This window comes from Macrotis lagotis, chromosome 3, assembly GCF_037893015.1.
Source record: "Macrotis lagotis isolate mMagLag1 chromosome 3, bilby.v1.9.chrom.fasta, whole genome shotgun sequence".
Lineage (NCBI taxonomy): Eukaryota > Metazoa > Chordata > Mammalia > Peramelemorphia > Peramelidae > Macrotis > Macrotis lagotis.
The window spans coordinates 279,570,908-279,579,722 of NC_133660.1; positions in this window are offsets into that span (position 1 = coordinate 279,570,908).

Genomic DNA, 8,815 nt, shown 5'->3' on the forward strand with positions numbered 1-8,815 from the left:
ATGCTCTGAGAGCCTGGAAGGCCTTGGTCATGTAGCCAGGAAGGATCTAACTACTTCCAGGGAAGAAGGGGTTGTGCACCTAGGAAGCTGACCGAGGCAACCATGTCAAGTGCGAGAGGTCATCCCCTGACCATCCCCACTCTCTGGCTAACAAGCCGCTGTGTCAGGGAAGTCACCTTGACCTCCTAGGGACCCTCAGGGTCCACCGACTGAGCTGGAGGCCATCAAGTTGTATAGATGAGGTCACGGTTGTGGGCTGCATAGAATCTTGGGACAGATTAGTCCCCCCCTCCTCTGGAAGACTTCCTTCACCCTTAACCTTGGTCAGCCAATTTACAAAGGAGACAGGGATCAGAACAGCCCTGGCTGGCCCGTCTCCTACCCCTCATCCTCACGGCAGAGATAGTAGGCCCCTGGGGCTGGCCTCATGCAGTGACCTCTACCTGCTAAGGACAGCATGATGATGAACTCAAAGCTGAGTGTCTGTGATAGATGCTGATAGATAACCAGACCGAATAGGTCGGGAGCAGGAGCCCTAAACTTAGAATCATAAGGGAACCAAATTAGGATTTTACTTTCAGCTCTATGACCTTGGACACATCATTTAACCTCTATCTGCCTCAGTTTCCTCATCTGTAAGATGGAAATTATAAGGGTATTTCCTCTCAGAGTGGCTGTGAGGCTCAAATGGGATCTTGAGACCTTTCCTCATTTCCCCAGTTCCCCTTTCCTTCCATGCCCCCCCATCGGTTTTGTGTATGATAATGAGATTGTTTTACCCAACAGAATATAAGCTCTTTGAGGGCAGATGCTGTTTCATAATCTTTGACTGTCTCCTTGCACAATGCCTAGCAACAATTGCTTGTTAATGGACTGATCGAACCTGTGAAGTTTTAAAGTCTTGTGTGAATGTCAGTGATTATTGGTTCATAGATTCCCTCATAGATTTCTGTGGAAGAGCAAAGAAAACATCAATCCATCAACCAATCAGCATGTCTTGAGCACCTGCTAGCCAGTCCCAGATACCATCCTAAATTCTGGGGATATAAAAGGAGAGAAAGACGGGTCCTGCCCTCAAGGAGCTTACAATCTATGAGGAAGGAGACCAAGTGGGAACGAAGTTAGACAAAGCCGGTTATATACAAGAGCTATCCACAATAGAATTCAAGCTATCTGCAAGAGAAATAGGAAATAATTAATAGAGGAAGACACTCAAGCTAAGAGGAGTTGAATATAGCTTCCTGGAGAAGGTAGGATTTTGGGGGGTCTTAAAAGAAGCAGAGATGCGGACCAAGAAGTTCCAGGCATGGGGATCAGCTCAAAGCAGTGTCCAGAGCCAAGAGACACAGTATCAGATAAAGTCAGCTATTGTGGTGGCACTTATTTCATTGCTATCCTTCCCATTTTACAAATGAAGGAACACCACTTAGCCCCATTTGCCTTGCAAAAAAACCCATAAATAAATGAAGGAAGGAAGGAAGGAAGGAAGGAAGGAACCAAGACCCAGATAGGGTGACTTGAAAAATCTGGGGATAGTGCAGTCATTAGACCTGTCCATGATCACATAGTATGTGACCTTCAGAGATGAGACTCCCTGAAGCCCAGAATCTCTGAGTTGGAAGGGTCCCCCAGAGGCATCCAGGCCTGCCCAAGAATCCGGTCTGTCATGTCCCAGAAAAAGGGTCCCCCAACCTCTGCTAAAAGATCTCCAGAAACAGGTAACTCACTCCCTGTTCCACTGTGGGATGACTCTTATGGGTAGAAAGCCTTTCCTAAGCTAAGCTTTGGAATACATTTGCTTCTTTGAAATGTTTTCCTTGTCACTCCTAATTCTACAGTCTGGAATCATACAGAATCAGTCCAATCCTGGTTTGAAGAGAGTGTCTCTTGTAGTGTCTAGGTTCAAGATCCATTGTTGCTGCAAAGGATTCTCAAATAATGTGATCTTGAAACCTTTTCAGATCCTGGTAACTACCCCCCCCCATGCTCTCCAGTTTGTTCATGTCACAGCTATCGTGACGGTTTGGAATCTAGAAGGCTAGACCATCATTCTGTAGGTCTGTACCTGTCTCAGGTCCCGGTAATTTTGGGGGGCATATCACATTACTTTTTCACATGATAACAAAATGGAGATTCAGAGGTCAATTGCCTTCCCCCTATAAGGCAACTTTTGTCTTATCTATATGGGAGTACAAAAGGTCAAACCTGCCCTGCCAGCCCTGAGAACCTGCTCACTCTACCAGTGTCTGGTCCTCCTTCAGAAATTACTTTGGCTTGGGGCAGGGGCGTTTAGGGAGGAGGTGATGTCTGGTTGATGGTATTTTTTTTCTTCTTGTGGCTTAACTGCCTCATCCTTGGCCAGAGGCATGGGCAGATATTGTGCCCACTTCCTTTCCTCTTTTGTCTTTCTTCTCTGACTCATTCTAGGCACAGATGCCCTGCTCATCACATGTCCCTGGCATTCTGGAGCGTCTTTGTAACTTTCCTTCTCTCTGTGATTTAGGGTCTTGTGGCTTTTGGGCTATATTTGTATCAAACCAATGGGAATGTCCTGGCAGAGCTACCCCCAACAGAATTATTCATTCATCATTTTCTGAGCACTAACCACAGCTCTGGGATGCAAAGATGGTTAGGGCACAGTCTCTGTCCTCAGGAAGTTTATGGTCTAGTTTGACACAGAGCAACGTCGAGGAAAGAAGGATGTAATCAGTACTATGAGAGAAAAGTACTAGTATGATAGAGCTGTCACCAGCTGAGGGGTTCTATAATCTTCTCCATTTCCTGGAACTGCAGAGCCTCTCTCCATCACTTTCATTTGTCCCTACTAGATCTTAGAAGAACAAAGGAAAAAAAGGTGATGACATCAGAAGACATTTTCCTTTTATTTCTAGAGGGGAAAAATCCTTAGAATACCTTCTTAATTATTCTGGAGAATGGAAGGAAATGGGAACCTGTAGTAGATCTTCCTTAGTCCCCTGGGAGTCCTTGTTCATACATGTCCTGTCCCCACCTTCATCCTCTGCCTCAGGTCATTGTGGGGACATACAGCCTCAAGACAAGGAAGCCAGTGAGGAGAACAAAGGAGAGATCCTTGAGAAATAGGAGACAGACAAAACACATTCCTACCTCCACACCTTTCTGTCCTCCTCCCGTACTGTCACCACTCATCTCCTCCATCTATTCAAATTCTACCCCATACTTCCCTTCTCTTTTCATTCTTAAGATAAAAAAAAGGCATAGCAGAAATATTTAGAGGTTTTGTGTCTCATCAGACCTTGATGATGTTCCCCAGATGGGACATATATATCATCACTCTACATTAGAATGTAAACAATTTATTCTTGTTTAGTCCTTTGTTCATTCATGTGAACCTTTTTCACCTTTCTCAACTTTTCTGTGAGCACTTCAAAGTTCCTACCCAGCTCTGATCTTTTCATTAGGAATAATTGGAAGGTCTCTATTTCATTAAAATCTCTTCCCCCCTCCTTTATGACTGTACTCACTTTTGTTGGTTACATTATTTTTGGTTGTAAGCTCAAATCCTTTGCCTTCTGAAAATATCAGGCTCCAAGCTCTCTGCTCCTGCACAGTAATGGCTGCTAAATCATGTGTGATCCTGATTCAGTATTTGAACTATTTCTTTCTAGCAGTATGAAATGTTTTTTCTTTGGCTTGGAAGCTCTGCATTTTGGACCATAAATGTTCCTGGGAGTTTTCTTTTTGGGGTTTTTCTTTCAGGAGATAACTGTTGGATTCTGTTTCTACTTTGCCTATGAGATACCTTACATTTTTCTTCTCTTTTTTCAGTCTTTTTTTTTTTTTCGATTTTTTTGGTTGTCTCATGAAATCATAGGTTTTTATTTTTTTTCATTCTAATTTTCCAGGAGTTTTTTACTTGGGCATGACTTTGTGTCCCCTTAGCTGAGTTGCTAATTCCCTTTCCTATTTTTTCTTCCATGGCTTTTGTTTCTTTTTTCTTTTTTTCCTTTAGCACTCTCATTTCTTTTATTAATTACAAAAATTCTTCTTTCTAGAAATTCTGGTTCTAGGTACACTCCTCAGTCCATCTTGGACTTGTGACCTGGAACTAGACTGAAGATGAAGATACTTGTTCTCCCCCTTGAACAAGGCTGGCCTGGTACCCACCCTCTTTCTGTGCTAGAATGCTCAGCCATTTGTTGTTTAGTCATTCATGTAGTCTCCAATCCAGTGATGCAACTCTCCTGGCTATTCCACAACCAGATCTTCCATCTCTCAACCCTGAGCATTCTCTCTAGCTGACTCCCATGCCTGGACCCCTTTCCCTCCTTCTCTTGCCATACTAGCTTCCTTTAAGTCCCAGTTAAAATTCCACCTTCTACAAGAAACCTTTCCAACCCTTCTTAATTCCAATGCCTTCCCTTTATTCATACTTAAAGGTTGTTGTCTCATCTTTTAAACTATGAGCTCCTTGAGGGCAGGGACTGTCCTTTGCCTCTTTGGTGCTCTAAGCAGGGATACTGGTTGATTGATTGATATGGGAATGATCTCTATGCCCTTCACCATACTGGCTATTCTCTTCTAGAAACCCTCCAGCTAATCAATGCCTTTCAGAAGATGTGGGTTTTGGAACTGAAACCCATACCCTTGCCTGGTTCTAGAAGTGCTAAAGAGTGCTGAAGACCTGGTACCTCCCTCATTTTGCAGACTTTATTTCTATTAATGGAACCCAACACCACACTAACTTTTGCAAATACCATATCAAAGTGTAGACTTGTCTTTTGGGTTCACCATGACTGCTTGCTTGTCGATAGCTTTTTTTTTTTGATTTTTCAGATGAACTGCTATTCAGCCACATACCCGCCATCTTATTAGTAATGAAATTGAAGTAGTTGAACTCTGGTATAAACCTCATGATTCATCCTTTTTACACACTGTCTTCATAAAATTGAGCCAACATTCTTCCCCATCTCCCCCCCCCCCAAGATCCCTGTGTGTGACACTCAGTATATCAATAGCCCCTCAGCTCTTTGGGTCATGTAGAGATGACTTGGGGTCTATAGACTATGCTCTGGATAGAGTATTCCAATGTTACTATTTAAGAGGCTGCCAGAAGGAAGGGCAAAGACTATTGAAGGGTGAGGTTCTTGAATAAAAGCAACTGATTGCTTGGAGGGGGACAAGAAGAGGGAGAATTCACAATGTATTCAACGTCTACATTCCTGAGTATCTTCAAGTAAGAGGGTATGATGGAAAGAACTAGGGATATCAGGAGGGGAGAGGAAGCTGAGGTTTGACTCATAGTTTTGTTTGGAAATAACCTTCATGTAAACGGAGCTGCCAAAACCCTCATTTTGAAACATTCTTCCTCTTCCTTCTCCTTTTCTCCCCAATCTTCTCATTTAATTTCAATTTAGTATCTCTCTCAAATTCTGCCCTTTTCTTTTCCTATGGATGTTTTGGCATGGAATAGATGACCATTCCCAATGATTCAGGTAGAAGGGTACAAGGAGGCAACAAGTGAAAACAATTAAACAATAGCACTGAAACATCCCAACACTTTAAACCATCATCTTGGAAGTCTTTAGACTCTGGGCTAACCTCAAGACTGAGCTAGTCCTATCTTGGAGAGCAAGTCATTAGTTTCTGCCATAGCACCAAGGGTATAGAAAATGTTCTATGAATCAAATATCCTATCCAACACGAATTAAGTATGGGACCCTTATTTCTTTCTTTCTGGGGCAGTTACTCCCTTGGGTTCCAGGGCCCATTGGGTTTGTATCTCTTTTCATAAATTCTGATCTGACTTTAACCCCCTTTCAGTTGAGAGTGGATTTCAGGTTCTGTAATCTCCAGTTCTGTAGCAAGATATGAATGCACAGAAAATGATTAAATGTGCTATTTGGTAGGGAAGGATACAAATGTTCAGTGGGATCTCAAGAAGTGAAAGAAGGCTTTTGGTGGGATGCTCTAGGAGCTTTGAAAGGTGGGAATCTGAGAAGCAGAATGGCTGGGGAAGAGGAGCCATGAGTCTCCTTGGATTTTATGAGTTATGAATGGCATTTTTACTCATCATGACAAAATGCTTTAGAATGTAATGAGTCTATGGCATTGACATTCTGTCTCCCAGCTCCTTGGATTGTGAGTCTTGCTGTTTCCATTTTCACCTTTGCTCCATTTAAGGTTCAGTTTCAATGTCATTTGCTACTTTAAGCCTTTTCTAACTTCCTCTTTGACTGTTAGCACTTCAGCTCCAAGCCCAAGACTACTTTGGCCATAGTTATATTCCTTTCTCCATATACATCTTGTTTTCCTCAATAGAATGTCAGATTCTTGAGGGGAAAAAACCTATTTCCTTTTTGTTTTTTGCACAGTGACTTGTTCTATGCATTGTACATAGTGGTATTTAATAAAGCATACACTGTATTTTTTATAAAAATCTAACAGTTTAAGGCATTTTAGCTCTAACTTGCACCTGGAAAAGTCCCAAAATTTTGTATTTTAGTAGATTAACATTATCTCCTCCTTCCCCACAGAACCTTGACTTAAGATGAAAACCAAACCAAACAACCAAAAAAAAAAAATCTGTCCTCAAAATCAAATGAGAGCAAGATTGTTTAAGGTAGTTTTCAAAATTAGAAAAATCAGTTCACTCCACCATGGCAGAACCATTGGTTGGCACATTTGGTGGACTCTGATTAAGGGGAAGTCAGAGCTAGGGAATTTGCAGCATGAGGGGCTTTGATTGCCTGTCAGACAAGCTCTCAGACTCAGTCTGTAATTTGGCCCTGAGTGATCAAGCTCGGTTAATGTGATAAACTCACCAGCCTCCAGTAGTTAGCAGACCAAAGGGGGAGCCATGATTAAAGCCAGCCGAGGCTCCATAGGTTGGTGGTGGGGATGAAGTTCAAAGACTCAAAACCGTGGAAGAGTAGACACGTCGCTGCCCCCATTAGAAACTGGGAAAGGAGAGCCAAGAGGCCATTTATTTGTTCTGATGGATTGTGAGGGTGCGTTGGTTCTAAAAATGCTTTTATTTTGACTTCAGATCTCCTTGTAGTAGAACCATTGCTTGGTCCAGGTCATTGGAGCATTGCACCCACTCTCTTCCTACTTCTCTCTATATTCAGGGCTCTTAGAGGTGGTCTAGAACTTATCCAGTACTGGGGAGAGCCAGCTTTTAATGAAAGAGGGGCAGGATCCTTTTCTTATATTCTTAAGATCATTATATACCCCACTGTGTCATTATATAAGATTTCCTTATAGCTAAGCCTAGGGTCTCCCCCAAACAGGGAGTAGTAGATATTTATTGCACAATATGAATCAGGTATGGGACACTCTTTATTTTCTACATATAATAGAAATGCAAAAGATATAAAAGATTCATGGTGTGTATCGATGAGTTAAGCGATCAGTACAACTTTCTAACTAGCCACTGCTATAAGCTGCTAAAAGATTGAGGCACAAATATCAGAACCTGAAGCCATTTGTGGGACTGTGGAATGGACATTCCACATTTGACCCTGGTTCTGCAGGATGAAGGCTTCTCCTGGTCAGTGCCTTCTTCAATATAGGCCAGAGACTAAGTCCATTCCTCTCCTGGGGTCACTTTATTCTAGCCAATGCACCCAGTCCCCTTTTGAACTCACCTCCAAGTGAACACATCCACCTTAAAAACAATATTAAGTCGTCGACTTGGAAAAGAGAACATAAAACGGAAAAGACCATCAGGGAAACCAGGCGAAAGTTTATCTAGCTGAATTTAGAAATATGTTTAATGGCGTTGTATGTGCATTTTATTGGAGGAGGGGGAGGGAAGGAAGGATAAAAATGTAGACCTCAAAATCTTACAAGACATGAATGTTGAAAACTATCTTTACATGAAATTGGAGGAAAAAAATAAAGAAAAATCACATAAAAAAAGGAAAAAAGAAAGTTTGTCTACTTGAGTCCCCTGGTTCTTCCTGCCATGTGGGAGCAGTCACCATTTGACTAGAGTAGGGGGGAAGCTCATCTCCCCTTCCATATAGAAAGTCCCATTGAAAGAACAGCTTACTCCTATGGAAGACTGAAAGAAGGAATGATCAGGGATAGACTCATTCCCTTTTAAAAAGTCCATTGAGTCATCTGCTCTTCCTTCTCCATGGCCAATGAGGGGTTGCCTGGTCCTTTCAAAGGCATAAGAGTGGTGAGTCACACACGGTCAATAGGAAGCAGCTGGGAGTTCAATCTCCCCAAAGTGCCCACTGCCCAAACACTCTGCCAGCAGAAGCATATGGCAGGAATCAAGGAGAGTTTGGCTGTGTCATTTTCAAATCCTATATAGAAGTCATAAAATGGAGATATAACAGCAGCAACCTCCCAGCAGCTACCCCCCACAGAGTAACACACACACACACACACACACACACACACACACACACACACACATACACACATGTTCACTTATATATGTTTTTTAAAATAAATCATCTGAGCATCACAACAACCTTAGTAGGATGATGTTTGTCCTTTGTTCTTGAAGAAGGCCAGACAAGCACATGAATTGGATTTGAGTAAAGGGGGCTGTGCAAAGACACCAGCCTCACTTTCTCCTCTGGAGCCATCTGGTCCCATGTCCAGATATGAATTGGGATGACGGGAGATGGTCCTAGATACTAGAAACTCATTAAACAACTTGGCCAAGGTCACAGCTGGTATATAACTGAGGTTAGATTTGAACTCAAGTCCTCCTGACTTCACGACTGGCACACTCCACAATCTAGCTGCCCACAAATTCTATATCTATCTATATCTGTATTTATATCTGTCTGTCTATCTATCTATCGAAATATAA